Here is a 15,540-nt window from a genome sequence, read left to right as displayed (position 1 = left end):
CAGCAGGATATTGAAGGCTTTCATTCCATTAGCAATTAGGGTCTGAAGATAACCACAGCTCGTGCTCCTACGAACAGAGCAGAGTTTAATCACTGCTTACCGAATACCTGTTATGTGCCAGGTCCTGTGGTAACAGAGGTTCACCATGGTTCTTGCTTCACCAGGCCTCCAGGCCAGTCAGGGAGACAGACAAATCGTTTCAGTACTGGGTGATGAGTAAGCACGTGGGGCCACAGTGGACAGGCACCCGCCCAAGCCCGCAGGTCAGGTTAGAGGAGGGGCAGTCGGCACAGGCTGCCAGGGGCAAGTGGCCCTTTAACTATTGGAAGTAGGAGGAGTCACCTGGCTCAGAATCTGGACTGGGGCACAGAGTGAAGGGCCCTAGTGAGGATGGTGAGCAGGATGGGAGTGCAGCAGGCCGCAGTGCCCCATCTCCCAACAGTGGTGCTGCGGTTGCTGCTGCTTTTGTTCACTTTGTTGTATCCCAGGTGATCTCTAGGTCATTTTCTGATGATGCAGGATTCAGTCTGTGGGCAGGCTCTGCCTTTCCACTTCTTCACTTTACAGAGTTTGGACTTGGGAGCCGCCTGTGTTTCTATCCTCGCCAACTCTTTGGTCAGAGCAGGGGCTGCCTTAATGCTGTTTGGGACATCTCGTGACCTTCTTCCTGTCGCTGTTCATGTCTCTGATGGCGTTCCAGATGATGAGTGTAACTGTCCATGAAGGGACAGCAAAACACCCCAGAACTGCTATATTTTGGAAAGCCTCAGTATTCCTTCCATCTCTGACCATAGAAAACGGGGTGGTAAGGTTCAGACGCATGCAGAACCAGGAAGCAGCCCTCAGAGGGAGTAGTGGAGCTTAAGGCGTGCAGTGAGGTGACCGACTGGGTTCTTGTAAGGGGTTTAAGGTAGCCCCGGTGGACTCCATTTTGCCCTTCACCTGGCATTCAGCCGCTGCCTCATCTGGTTGTGGCTCTGCGGGGGTCTCCTGAGGGAACCCTAACTTCCCTGTTCCTGGGGCTATAGATATGGGGTAGAGCATGGGAGTCACACTGGTGTAGATAAGGACACAATTTTGTCCTCTTCTGGGGTGTAGCATGACTTGGGATAAATGTAGCTGAATATCACATGGCCGTAGTGCAGAGGAGAGACCAGCAGGTGCCCGGCACAGGTAGAGAAGGCTTTGCCTCTGCCCTCAGTGAGTGGAATCTGAGGATGGCAGTGAAAGTGAACCCATAGGAGAGCAGTATCAGCAAGAAGGGAGTATTCAAGGTGAGCACACAGACCAGGAAAACCGCAATCTCATTGTCCTGCATGTCTCAGCAGGTCAGGAATAGCACAGCAGGGATGTCACAGGAGAAATGACTGATCTTGTGGGACTGACAAAGAAAGCAAGAGGGTTGTTAGTGTGGTGAGGGTGAGTGAGAGTGCAAAGCCGCTGACTTGTGTGAGAGCCAGCATGTGCAGGCAGAGGGCCCTGGGAATGGTGAGTGTGTTGTGTGTAGCATCCACTGGAGTACAAAACAGATGTCGGAGACTTTCAGGAATTTAGATGGAAAATTTATTGGCCAAGCTTTTAACCTGCGCAGGGGCGGACTCTCGGGTGTCTCAGGGACACTATACTCTTAAAAAGTCGCAGATGAGAGCCGCGCCCAAACGCTTACAAAACTAGGTCTTATATAGGCTGAGCAAGCAAGCAGTTTCCAAAAGCAGACTTGGCTATTAGCTATTGGTGGGGGGGGAGAAGTCACATGGCATAGTAACATAGGGCAGGTAGTGGAAAAGTTTTAAAACTGTTAAAACTGTTACAAATCTAGATAAACAGGATATGGGGGCTGGGTCAGCTCTAAGTTCCTTGTTCCTTATGCAACCTCTCATGCAACCTTCAGGGTAAGGCGGGTCCCTACATTCCCCCCTTTTTCTTAGACATGAGTTAAACCTTTGACTCATTTTCTTCCCCTGCTAGGAGCATGTAAGGCTGAGAAAGAACCATGAGCTTAACAACTTCTATTCTTTCTTTGATGAAACCTAAAACCTTGTTTAGGATTATTGGTCCAATTGTTAGTACTAATAGAAGGACTAAGAGGGGTCCTGCTATGGCTGATATCAAAGTAGTTAACCAGGGAGAAGTTTGGAACCATGATGCATACCAACTTGTGTTATCTTCCTCTTTTTCTCTATCTCTTAACCTCTTTGTAAGGGTTCTTATATTTTCTCTAATTACTCCGGAATGATTAGCATAGAAACAGCATTCCTCTCCTAAAGCTGCACAAAGGCCTCCTTGCTGGAGAAAGAGTAAATCAAGTCCTCTCCTATTCTGCAGGGCAACCTCGGCTAATGAGTCTACTTGGCGCTCTAAATATATAACTTGATTCTGGAGTATGGACAGGTCCTTAGAAAAGGTTTGTGATAAGCATTTAAGGCTGTTTTCACTGTAAGCATATGCACCGGCCCCCACTGCAGCGGATCCTGCAACTCCTAAAGTGGCTATTATAGGGACGAGGAGGGGAGCTCTCCCTACTCGGCTTGTGGGGGCCACTAACAGATTTGGATTTCCCTCATACAAGTACACCTGTGGGATTATGTATGCGCTTATACATAATGTTGGACTGGTGGGAATGATGCATTTATAAATTCCTTGGAGGCAAACAAACCATAATCCATCAGCTGCCTTCATTATGGTCAAATCTTTTTGATTAGTTGGCAGGGCCAATTTTTCTTGGCCTAGACAGTATTTGCTGTAGTTGGAGGATTCTAAATTAAAATTAGCCAGCAAGTAACATGTTCCCTTCCCATGAAATCTCGCTAGAGTGAGGGAGCTGTCTGTCAAACACTCATCTACTTCTTGGCCCTTCTCAGAGCTTGTCCCGGTTAAGGGATTTTGTATGGGTGCATTTGGGCTATTTTGGGTAGTGTTGGCTCCAACACCTAAATAGAAGGGAGGTCTCGGGCTTAAGCATAACCAACATGATTCAGTAATTTCAGGCTGTGTGTTATTGAAATATGGAAAGATTTTATCTAATAATTCTAATGCTTCTGCTCCAAGTCGGTGAGGTCTGTCTACAATGGGTTTTGGGTCATGAATGGTATCATTTCCTATTGGCTCATGTTCTCTTGACTCTAGGGGCAAACCTCCTTTTTTGCCTTCAATCATTGACGGGGCACTGGTAGGAATTTGCTTAATAGTAAAAAATGTTCCTGGATTCCATCCTGATGTATATAAACGCATACCCCACATGCGTCCTCTAATCCACGCAGGGTCTTGGGGGTTAAGGACTGTCAACACTGTTGGGTTACAATTGTCATTTTTGCATTCAGGGTTATTTTGATTCTTAGGCCTCTTAGACTTATCTCTCTTGATATTAATGTGCACATCGCAACCCCCTTTTGGGGCCCAGGATTGTGGAGAAACTATGGTCTCACAGCCCCAATTCCTGCAATAATAATCAGCAATAACCCCTCCACAATTTTTCCTCTTTTGGTTCTTGCTTTCTGGACATGCATATAGGTCGTATGGAACAGGTCTCGATTTAAATTCTCATTATTATTACAGTTGGAACCTACTTCCCCTGCTACTCCTGTCAGTGTAGAGGCTTTGTTGGAATGAGGGGAGTGGAGTCCATCACTATAACACAGCTTACTCCCAAAGAATTTAGACAGGTCAGCCCTAAATATGATGGAGGAAGTTCCTCCCTGGGTATAGTTAGAGGCAATTACTGTTCCATCACTCCTCATTAGTACCCACTCTTGGAATTCTAGTCCATAACTTACTGTCCAATAAAATATTAGAGTCCTTATTCCTTGGAGAAGGTGACCTTGAGAGGCTGATCGGAGTCCCGTCGCACTCGCCATGTCCTATTATTCTCTCCTGGTTCCTGGGCCTGCTTCACATGGGATAGGTGGATCCAGTAGGGCTTCTCAGCAATTCTAACAGCAGAAGGTGTGCTGAGCAATACCTGGAATGGCCCTTGCCACCTTGGCTCGAGGTTTCCCCTGCGATGATTAAGGATCCATACCCATTGTCCAGGCTCTGGTGGAGGTTCTCGGGTGCTGCTTTCTTGGGCTGCTCCTCTTTCCCTCCTTAGTTCTCACACTTCCTCTCGGATCTGCTGTAATGCCTGTAGGGACTTGAGGAAATTATGATTAGATACCTCTATTTCCTCTCTAGTGAGCTGGGGAACTAATGGAGTAGGTTGTCCAAACATGAGCTCATAGGGAGTCCACTTGTTGACATATGGGGTACTTCTGACCCGGAACAAGGCGAAGGGGAGTAACTCTACCCAGTTCTCGCTGGTCTCCTCCTTTAACTTGATTAAGGTTTCTTTTAGGGTCCTATTCATTCTTTCTACTTGCCCAGAACTCTGAGGCCTGTAAATGCAATGTAATTTCCAGTTAATTCCTAACCTTTTAGCTAACTCCTGAGAGATTTTAGAAATGAAGGCTGGTCCATTATCAGACCCTACGGCTATGGGAATTCCATATCTAGGGATGATCTCTCTTAGTAGGATCTTGCAAACCATGGAAGCAGTTTCACCTTTAGTGGGAAAGGCTTCTGTCCATCCTGTAAAAGTGTCTATTAGCACAAGTAGATACTTAAATCCTGCCTTTCCTGGAGTCATTTCTGTGAAATCTATTTCCCATAACTCTCCTGGGCACTTTCCCCTATATCTAACTAAAGGGGGAAGCTTCTTGTTTATAGCATTGACCTTAGCACAAGCCTTACATCTAGAAACTATAGATTGTACTATATTCCTAATCTGAGGTCCCCTATAGTACTTCTTAATTAGTTGTTCCATCTTATTTTGCCCTAAGTGGGAACTTGCGTGGATTTCCTTTGCAATTTCTCCTATTATTCCTTGGGGTAGGTAGAGTCTGGTGTCAGGAAGTTCTATCCACCCCTGCTTATTTCTTTTACCCCCTAATTGCTTTCCTTCCTGCTCTTCTTCAGGAGTATATTTAGGGTCTGGAGGCAGCAAGGGTTGAGGCAAGAGCGGAAGAATGTCTGCAGTCCCTTCTTCCGCAGCTTCTCTGGCAGCGATGTCAGCAAAACGGTTTCCTTGAACAATTGGAGAGTCCCCTTTTTGATGTCCTTTGCAATGAATTATGGCTACTTTAGAGGGAAGCCAAATGGCATCAAGCAGGGCTAAGATCTCAGTCTTATTCTTAATTTCCTTTCCCCCTGCCGTTAGCAAGCCTCTTTCTTTGTAAATGGCATCGTGAATGTGGGCAGTGGCAAAGGCGTATCTGCTGTCCGTGTAAATGTTGGCCACTTTGCCCTCAGCTATCTGGAGGGCCTGTGTAAGTCCAATTAACTCTGCTCGCTGCGCAGACGTACCTTTTGGTAATGCCTTCTGCCATAAGACACTGTCCTGAGTAGTTACGGCTGCTCCTGCATATCTTTGTCCATCTCGGACATAACTGCTTCCATCAGTGAACAGCGTGAGGTCTGCCTTCTCATAGGCCTGGTCCCGAAGGTCCGGTCTGGCCCCTGTGACAGTGTCCAATATCTGTCTGCAGTCATGGACCACTGATGGGTCTGGCAACGGTAGCAAGGTGGCAGGATTTAAGGCTGCCGTCTTCAAGAAATGCACTGCCGGGGGATTCAATAACTGTGCTTGGTACTGCGTCAGTCGTGCATTGGAGAGCCACCTATCCGGTGGGGTATGCAGCACTTGTTCTAGATAGTGCTCTCCAATAACCTGGATGTCCTGACCCAATGTCAGCTTGTTGGCCTCCTTAACTAGGATTGAGGTAGCAGCAAGTGCCCTCAAACAGGTTGGCCAGCCAGACGCTACGGGGTCTAGCTTCCTGGATAGGTATGCTACAGGCCTCTTCCATGGCCCAAGCTCTTGGCTGAGGATTCCCAAGGCTACCCCTCCCTTTTCAGCAATGTACAACTGGAAAGGTTTGGCCATATCTGGTAGCGCCAATGCCGGGGCAGCTACTAGGGCTTCCTTCAGTGCCTGGAAAGCCTTCCTTTCCTTGTCTGTCCAAATAAACTGTTCTTCTTTGCCCCATGTTAATTCGTGGAGGGGCCTGGCCAACTCTGCAAATCCTAATATCCAGAGTCTGCAATATCCTACTGCACCCAGAAATTCCCGCACTTGCCTTTTGTTAGTGGGTTCTGGGATCTGCAACACAGTCTGAATCCTTTGGCTGGATAATGTCCTTTGTCCCCCTTGTAAGTTATACCCCAAGTAACTTACAGTTTGGGTGACAATCTGGGCCTTCTTGGCAGAGACTCGATATCCCATCTGCTGGAGATCCTGGAGTAGGTCCAAGGTGGCCGTCCTGCATTGCTCTTCTTCGGCTACAGCGATGAGGAGGTCATCCACGTACTGTAGCAGTACAACTGATGGATGGTCAGCTCGGAACCCCTGCAAGTCTTTGCTCAGAGCTTCATTAAAGATAGTGGGAGAATTCTTGAACCCTTGGGGAAGCCTGGTCCAAGTATACTGTCCCACTAGTCCATTTTCTGGATCATTCCATTCAAAAGCAAATATGTCTTGGCTTCTGGGGGCTAGTGGGATGCAGAAGAAAGCATCCTTCAAGTCCAATACTGAATAATATGTATGCGTAGGGGGCAATGAGCTCAACAGGGTATAGGGGTTTGGCACTGTGGGGTGTATAGTCTCTACCCGGGCATTGACTTCCCGCAGGTCTTGTACCGGGCGATAGTCCTGGGTCCCAGGTTTTTGAACCGGTAACAAAGGCGTGTTCCAGGCAGACTGACACTCCCGGAGGATGTCTGCTACTAACAGCCACTTTAGATGTTGTGCTATACCCTGCTTGGCCCGCGCTGGAACGGGATATTGCTTCACCTGCACAGGGCTAGCGGTGCTTAACAGCTGCACTATAACAGGTGGCTGATGGGCGGCTAGGCCTGGCGGGTTGGTTTCAGCCCACACTCTGGGTACCTTTTGCCTTAGTTCTTCTGGGACCCTGATAGATTTGTCCTTACCTCCCTGGAGGGCCGCTATCAGGTATTCTTCTGATATGGGCACCGTTACCTCTAGGCTTCCTTTTTCCCGGCCACTGTCTTCTTGTTTGAAGGTGATCGTGGCATGAAGCTTCTGTAAGAGGTCTCGACCCAGGAGTGGGTAAGGACAATCTGGAATGACTAGAAATGAGTGGGTGATGGTGCTGCGGCCTAGATCAGTGATCCTAGCAGTGGCCCGTGGGTAGGATACTGCTTTTCCTGTTACCCCGACTACCTTCGTGGTTTCTTTTTGTATTTTTCCTTGTGGACTCTTTAAGACTGAATACGTGGCTCCTGTGTCGACCAGGAAGCTAGTAGGCTTTCCTTCGACTGTTAAGGTGACCATGGGCTCCTGGGAGCCAACAGGGATAGAGCCCTGGCCCCGTCAGTCCAATTGGAGCAGTACCTGTGATTCCCGGTTGGGCCTTTCAGCCCGCCGTTTAGGGCAGTCCTTCTTCCAGTGTCCCTTCTCTTTGCAGTATGCACACTGGTCCTTGTCTAGTTGCCTCTGCGGTGGGCCTCTCCCCTTACCTTGACATTGCTGCCCTTCTTTTCCCTTTCTTTCAGAGCTGTTAGCAGCAAGGAGGATTTTGACAGCCGCTTTTCCTAATTCCGGGTCATCCCTATTTACATATACTTTCTGAGCTATTTCTAACAGCTTACTTCTATTTTCTCCTTCAAATCCCTCTAACTTTTGAAGCTTCTTCCTAATGTCTGATGCTGCTTGTGTCACAAAAGCTATATTCACTAACCTGCGATTTTCTTCAGCCTCTGGATCTATAGGGGTATAAACCCGGTAGGCCTCCATTAGCCGCTCTAAAAATGCAGCGGGGTACTCTTCCCGTCCCTGGATAACCTCACTTACCTTACTAAAATTAGTAGGCTTCCTGGCTGCTGCCTTCAGTCCCCGCAGTAGAGCCTGGCAATACTGAGAGAGTGCCTCCCTTCCCCTGCTAACATTGGGGTCCCAGTTTGGTGGTTGTCTAGGGAGGACATCCCCTATTTCCCTTTCTGTTCCCCCATCCTCTAGGAAAGCCTTTTCCGCTTCCTGGCTTATGCGGTTTCTTTCCTCTGTGGTGAACAAAGTCTGCAAAAGCTGTTGACAATCATCCCATGTCGGTTGATGGGTTCTAAAAACAGTCTCAAGTAAGGAGATTAACCCTTGAGGTTTTTCTGAGAACGAGGGATTTTTGTGCTTCCAATTATAGAGGTCACTAGTGGAGAAAGGCACATAAATCATATGAGAGGGGGCCCATGGGCCGGCTTCAAGTGATGGGGTTGCTTCCCTAAGAGGCAAAATGGCAGCTGCTCCCACCTGAGAAGGAGCCAAAATGGCAGCGGCTCCCGCCTGAGGAGGCAAAATGACAGCTGCTCCCACCTGAGGAGGAGCCAAAATGGCGGCAGCTCCTGCCTGAGGAGAAGGCAAAATGGCGGCGGCTTCCGCCTGAGGAGGAGCTAAAATGGCAGCTGCTCCCGCCTGAGGAGGAGGCAAAATGGCAGCGGCTCCTCCCTGAGGAAGAGGCAAAATGGCAGCTGCTCCCTCCTGAAGAGGAGGCAAAATGGCAGCTGCTCCTGCCTGAGGAGGAGCCAAAATGGCAGCGGCTCCAACCTGAGGAGGAGGCAAAATGGCAGCTGCTCCCACCTGAGGAGGAGCCAAAATGGCAGCTGCTCCCGCCTGAGGAGGAGCCAAATTGGCAGCTGCTCCCGCCTGAGGAGGAGGCAAAATGGCAGCTGCTCCCACCTGAGGAGGAGCCAAAATGGCAGCGGCTACTGCCTGAGGAGGAGCCAAAATGGCAGCTGCTCCAACCTGAGGAGGAGCCAAAATGGCAGTGGCTCCCACCTGAGGAGGAGGAGCTGAATAGCTTGTCCCTCCTCGGGTGTGTGGTGGACTCAAAAATCTATTTTCTTCCTGCTGTGTGGAATCAGGTTCGTCCTGTCTCCGATAGGGAGGAGGGAAGTTTACTGGGTCTAAGGGATCCTCTAGTGGTTCACACAAGACACAGTAAATTCTAGATGACTGTACATTAGACTGCTTTGGGGGGTTGGTTCTCTCTTTTACTTCCTTGCTGCTTTTCCCTGTCCTCTGGTTACTTGCGGTAACACATATCGCCCTTCTCTCTCTCTTGCCCTTCTTTAGATACTTTCTGATATACCTGGGCTTCTCAGTAGCAATATCAACCCACACATCAATATACAAATATTGGTCTGGGTGGGGCACCTGGTAGATAATAGCTCGAACAGCAAACACTATAGGGAGATCAAAAGTTCCCTCAGTGGGCCATCCTACATTGAAGGCGGACCATTCTAACTGACTTAGGGTCTGCAGGGTCTCTCGATCCAGAGGTGGTCCCCCGTACCCTTGGGCTCTTTTCTGAAAATCAGAGAAATTGTTTAGCAGGCACTCTAGTGGAGAACCGGGTACAGACTCTTGTTGTCCCATTTTTCGGTTCTCAATTTGAATCCTCTTCTTTTCTGCTTCCTCAATGAAAACCCACACAAGAACAACAATACTAATATATATATATATATATATATATATATATATATATATATATATATATACACATACAGACTTAAACACACACAAGCAAGTTTTTCATTCGGATTTCTTCCTCTCACCTGTCTTACATTTGACTCAGGCATTTGCACACAGCCATACCGCAGCGCAGCGCAGAAATTCCTAATGTGACCGGTCACCTTTTTACTGATACAGATAACTCAGGGAGCAGCAACCTGCCCTTTCCCCTGAGTGCCTGGGCGGGTCTCTGACAGCGTCCTGTCTACCGCCACAGGCTGCAAATGCTCCGGAGCCAGAAACAGACTACATGGGATCCCCAGCAAAACTTACCCAACTCGAGTTGTCCTTCTGGCCTCCGACCAAAGGTCCCACCGAAGGGGATCCTGGATGAGCCCCCAAAATGTAGCATCCACCGGGGTACAAAACAGATGTCGGAGACTTTCAGGAATTTAGATGGAAAATTTATTGGCCAAGCTTTTAACCTGCGCAGGGGCGGACTCTCGGGTGTCTCAGGGACACTATACTCTTAAAAAGTCGCAGATGAGAGCTGCGCCCAAACGCTTACAAAACTAGGTCTTATATAGGCTGAGCAAGCAAGCAGTTTCCAAAAGCAGACTTGGCTATTAGCTATTGGCAGGGGGAGAAGTCACATGGCATAGTAACATAGGGCAGGTAGTGGAAAAGTTTTAAAACTGTTAAAACTGTTACAAATCTAGATAAACAGGATATGGGGGCTGGGTCAGCTCTAAGTTCCTTGTTCCTTATGCAACCTCTCATGCAACCTTCAGGGTAAGGTGGGTCCCTACATTGTGCAGGGGGTTGCAGATGGCTACGGGGCAGGCATAGGCCATCACGGCTAGGAGGGAACACCCTGCTCCTCTCTGAGCCATGAAGAGGTGCATTGGCAAGGCACAGCCCAGCACGGGCATCTGCTGGCTGCTGGACAGGAAATTGGCCAGCATGTTGGGGACAATGACCAATATATAACAAATTTCAGTGGTGGAGGGATTTCTAAGGAAGAAGTACACAAGGGCCTAAAGGCGGGGAGTCAGTGACGGTAATGGCACAATGGCTGTGTGCCCTGTTAGGGTGACAAGATGCATGATGAAAGAGTCCAAAAAGGATGATTTGCTGTGCGTCCAGGTCCCCAGAGCCCAAGATAATATCCTCTGAGCATAATGTGTGCTTTTTCTGCAATGGGGCCATCCTATATTCCCCTCTGTAGAGATCCTGGGCTGGAAAAGGTAGTTTTCTAGCAATTCTCCAAGTTGTGGGCCACCCGGAGCCCTTTGCACAGATGGGAGTATAGCCTCCCCTTCAGGGCCCGGAACCCACTTTGTCAGGCTTCTGGAATTCTGCCCTCTGCTCACTGAGAATACAGACCTGTGCATTGTGATATCACTTATTTCACCTGTTAGTTTACAAGAATGAACTGAGATAAGTAAAGTGCACACATGGAGTTGTTTTTCACAGACATTAAGGATAGTCTTTCTGTTTATGTGTTGAAGAGTTGCCTGGAGGGGAGATGCTGAGGTCAAGGCTACTAAATAGATATAAATAGAGGAGACTGACCCTCCAGGGTGATTGACCTCATGCGGAATTCCTGTAGGATATAAGTGCTGCCATGTTGATATTAAACACACTTTTGTCCTGGCCAGAGGCTCAGTTGGTTAGAGAGTCATCTGGATAGGCAGAGATCTCCAGTTCTTTCCCTGGTCAGGGAGCATACAAAAATGTAGTGATATTTCTTGTCTCTCTCTCTCCCACTCTCTCCTTTCTCCGTCTGTGGTCAATAAGTGCATTTAAAAAAAAAGACACTTTTGACTTTGTACATTGGCTATATTGGTTCTCCTTGACCACTATTCCCGCACCCAAACTCCCAGGATTCCTGCCACCAAAGGGCTGTGAACGCAGTGCCCAGACTGGAAGAAGTGTAGTCAGCAGTAGCTGCTGCCTCTCCTGTTTCAGCGCGCCTCAGTTGCAGGGAGGCCCCAGTTTGTGTGTCACCTCCTTCCAGACACCTGCCTTGATGCCTAAGCAGAGGTAGTTCCTCCCTTAGGTGTCTACAGCATTCCAGGCTTCCCCAACCATACTACTCACTACTGAGTCCTGTGATTCATCGATCATATCTCTGTCGATCTCAACAGACTGTGAGCTCCATGATGGCAAGGATAGTGTCTTCTTCCACCTCTAAAACAGTGGCTGGCACATATTGGAAGCATCAATGAATGTGGAATAAGTAAATAAATGTTGTGTTAGGCTGTGAGGTTGCAGCGTGAACTAGTTATTTGTCATCACTCTTGGCCTCAAAGAGTCAATCTATTTGCTCCACCGGGACCATTCTTATAATTGTGACTGTCCATAGAAGTTACTCATAACTTCAGTAATGCTGTTGGTGCATACCTCCAATATTTCCCCTGAGGTTTTTCTTGCAAAAGTCATTCTGTATTTTCTAAGACTCTCCCTGGTTAATAAGGCCAACAGAGGTAACCCTTCTCCCCCAAGTAAGCTCTCCCCTCCCCAACCTGACTGCAGATGGAAGATTGGTCTTACTTTCCTGAGTTGCACCATGACCCAAGTGACTCTGGGAGGTGTCTCTCTTCCTTAGTCAAAGTTGGAGGTCTGCCAGGTATGGTTGGCCTTCTTCTGTCCCTAGCAAAAAGAATGGACTTTCTTATCACCTATCCTGATGTCACTGCCGTCCTGAACTGTGGGCAATGGGGTAGAAGCCAAAGGCTGTAAGGTGACTGAGATTCAGAGGACTCTGAAGTTCTTGGCAAGCTTGTGCCTAGAGGGATGTCCTTTGTACCTGTTTCAGGTGGACCTCAGATCTGGGGACCAACTAGTCAGGCGATGGTGATAGTTATGGAAAAAGAGTTAAACTTAAACCTACTCTCCTGGGAAAGAGGAATTACTCATCTCTGCTCACATGTTTATTCACACTGCCTGCTTTTCAGGAGTACAATGAAACTACCTATCAAGCTTCCAAACCCTGAAAATGTGACCAGGAAATAATTCATTGGTTGTTGAGGTGTACAACTGTGAGAAGCTAAGGCTATCTTATTTTTTTTTAAACTTTATTTATTTATTCATTTTAGAGAGGAGAGAGAGAGAGAGAGAGAAAGAGAGAGAGAGAGAGAGAGAGAGAGAGAGAGAGAGAAGGGAGGAGCAGGAAGCTTCAACTCCCATATGTGCCTTGACCAGGCAAGCCCAGGGTTTTGAACCAGCGACCTCAGTGTTCCAGGTTGAAGCTTTATCTACTGCAGCTATCTTATTTTACTACCATACTATTGAGCTCTTCAAGTCACTAATTATGGGACCTACTGGCCTCTGTCTGAAGGAAAGCACTCACTGAGCAGAGACTATAGTTCTTTCCATCCTCCAGCTGAAATGGAAGTAAACGTTTTAGGTAACTGAAAAAATCAAGGTTGAAATCAGGCGAATATGGTTTTGTTTTTGGTTTTGTTTTTTGGGGAGAGAAAGAGAGAGAGAGAGTAAGGGAGAGAGATGAGAAGCATCAACTTGTAGTTGCGTCACTTTAGTTGTTTATTGTTTGCTTCTCATATGTGTCTTGATGGAGGGCAGAGGCCCAAGCTGAGCCAGTAACCCCTTGCTCAAGCCACCGACCTTGGCCTTCAAGTCAGAGACCATGGGATCATATCAATGATCCCATGCTCGAGCTGGCAACCCTGTGCTTAAACTGGAGACCTCGGGGTTTCGAACCCAGTTCCTCAGCACCTCACACTGACACTGTATCCGTGTGCCACCACCGGTCAGGCCTGACAAATGTATTATGACTTGACAAGAGGAGAGTTACAATAATATCATTATCTTCATCGGAAAATGGATTTAATCTTGAAGAAACAAAGTTTGGCATATCAGGAAGAGGCTCTCTTTTTTATTTTCTCCACCACCATCTCTGAGAATTTGGGCTCCTTGTCAGAGGCCTGGCTACAAATTTGGGGGGAGCCAGGATGATTAGAGCCAGTTGCTCAGCCCCTCTCTCAGATGCAATTTTGTCATGATTCCGTGCTATGCCTGGGGGACTGGAATGCCATTTCCAGAAACACATACTGCCGATGGAGTTCCCAGTAACAGCATGTTCGGGTCTTCTCCTTGGGGATGATGTCGCCAATGTCTCAGTGATGGAGGACATTTTCATTTTTTATTTTTCCATTCGTGAGAGGAGGGGGCATCAACTTGCTGCTCCACTTAGTTGCTCCATTTAGTTGTACACTCTGTGCCTGCTTCTCATATGTGTCCTGATGGGACCGTACCCACGAGCTCAATGCACTGGGATGACACTCTATCCACAGAGCCACCCAGCAGGGCTGACACAGGTCATTTTTGAGTGCATGGAGGCTGCTTTCCTTAACCTTCAGGATGGAATCCCCACAACAGAAGGCTCAGTGTGCTCACACAAGCACAGCTGTGTAAGGTCGAGGTGACACTGGTGCCATGAAGAGGTGACCACCGTCCAAAATGCCTGTTCTGTACCTTATGACATGGCAGCCACCTCTTCCCCAGGAGGTTGCTGTGAAACAAGCCCTATCCATGGCTTTTGGAAGGTTGTGCACTCTTAGTGCCTGTTCTTCCAACACACACACACACACACACACACACACACACACACACACACACACTGCTGAGGGTAAATAGAGCTTTCTCAAGGAAGTGCAGGCAGGGGTCATTTAAAATTAAGAGTATTTACAGTAAGCTAGAAATCATACCTTGGAATTATTTAAACATATGAAAAATTTCCAAAACTAGTTTAAAAATGTCTGTGTGGCCATGGCTGGTCGCTCATTGAATAGAGCGTCGACACAGTGTATGTACGTCCCAGGTTAGAGTCCTGGTCAGGGCACACAAGAGAGGCAACCGTCTGATTCTCCCCCCTTCCCCTTCTCTCCTTCTTCCTTTCCTGCAGCCAGTGGCTTAATTGGTTCAAATGCTGGCCCTGGAAGATGAGGATAGCTCTGTTGATTGGAGCATCTGCCTTAGGCACTAAAAATAGCTTCCCTTTATTAGAGTATCGGCCCCAGACAGTGGTTGCAAGATGGATGCCACTCACGGTCCATGCCAGAATCTGTCTCTATCTCCCCCTCACAAATAAGCAAACAAACAAACAAATAAATATGTTGTGTGTGTGAGTATCAGGCATAGTTTCACAAAACTCTTTCTTTGGACTGGGGGGGGGACTGAGCAAATCAGTTTGAAGTCCACTGATGAAGTAGACAGAACCCTGGGCCTGGCCTTCTGCCCTCTCATTGTCTGCTCTGACACTGGAGCACAGAAAATGGATATGACAATCCATCCCAAGGGTCTCACAGAAAGCAAATGTGATTCCCCGCCTCCCCTGTGAGCTCCTCACTGCTGGATCCAAAGGGCAAAGATGGAAACTGCTTCCAGGATCTCTCACTATGTTCAGAGTGCAATGCCACGAAGGCACGAAAACCTTCATGTGGGAAGTGAAAGTAAGAAATGTGAAAAGCTGGAGTCACATGTCAGAGATGTGGCTTAACATCCCCAGGGAACAGCCAGGAGGGCGCATTTCTTTTAGAACACAGGCTGTCAGATTACTTGGGCACAGAAGAAGCATAGGGGGCAGGCTGGTTTCTCTTGGACGAGGGCGAGTATTTTCTCTTTCATTCTGATGTTGGAACCGTACAATCATTGAACATGTGAAAACCCTCTTATGTCTGTTCTCTCATTCTCGCTTTAGGTCAAAAGTGAAAACCACCAGGGAATGAGTGAGGTGTACTTGAAGCCAGAGGTTCTCAAACTTCGGAGACATCAGTACATGTACTCCAGCCCCTTCCAGAGGGCTCTATCCCCAGATTGCTAGGCTCTACCTCCAGGGTTCCTGACTCAGTAGGCCTGAGTTGGAACTCTAACAAGTCCCAGAAGATGCTGATGCTGCTGGTCCACAGACACAACCTAGAGAAGAGCTGCTCTAACCACGTGCACCTGTCCGTGGTAACAGAGATGAACCAGTTATGAATCAAGTTAGTTCTTTCCACTGTCTACCCCTCCTCATCCGA

The sequence above is a fragment of the Saccopteryx bilineata genome, chromosome X (assembly GCF_036850765.1).
Source record: "Saccopteryx bilineata isolate mSacBil1 chromosome X, mSacBil1_pri_phased_curated, whole genome shotgun sequence".
Taxonomy (NCBI): Eukaryota; Metazoa; Chordata; class Mammalia; order Chiroptera; family Emballonuridae; genus Saccopteryx; species Saccopteryx bilineata.
This window is presented reverse-complemented; position numbering follows the sequence as displayed.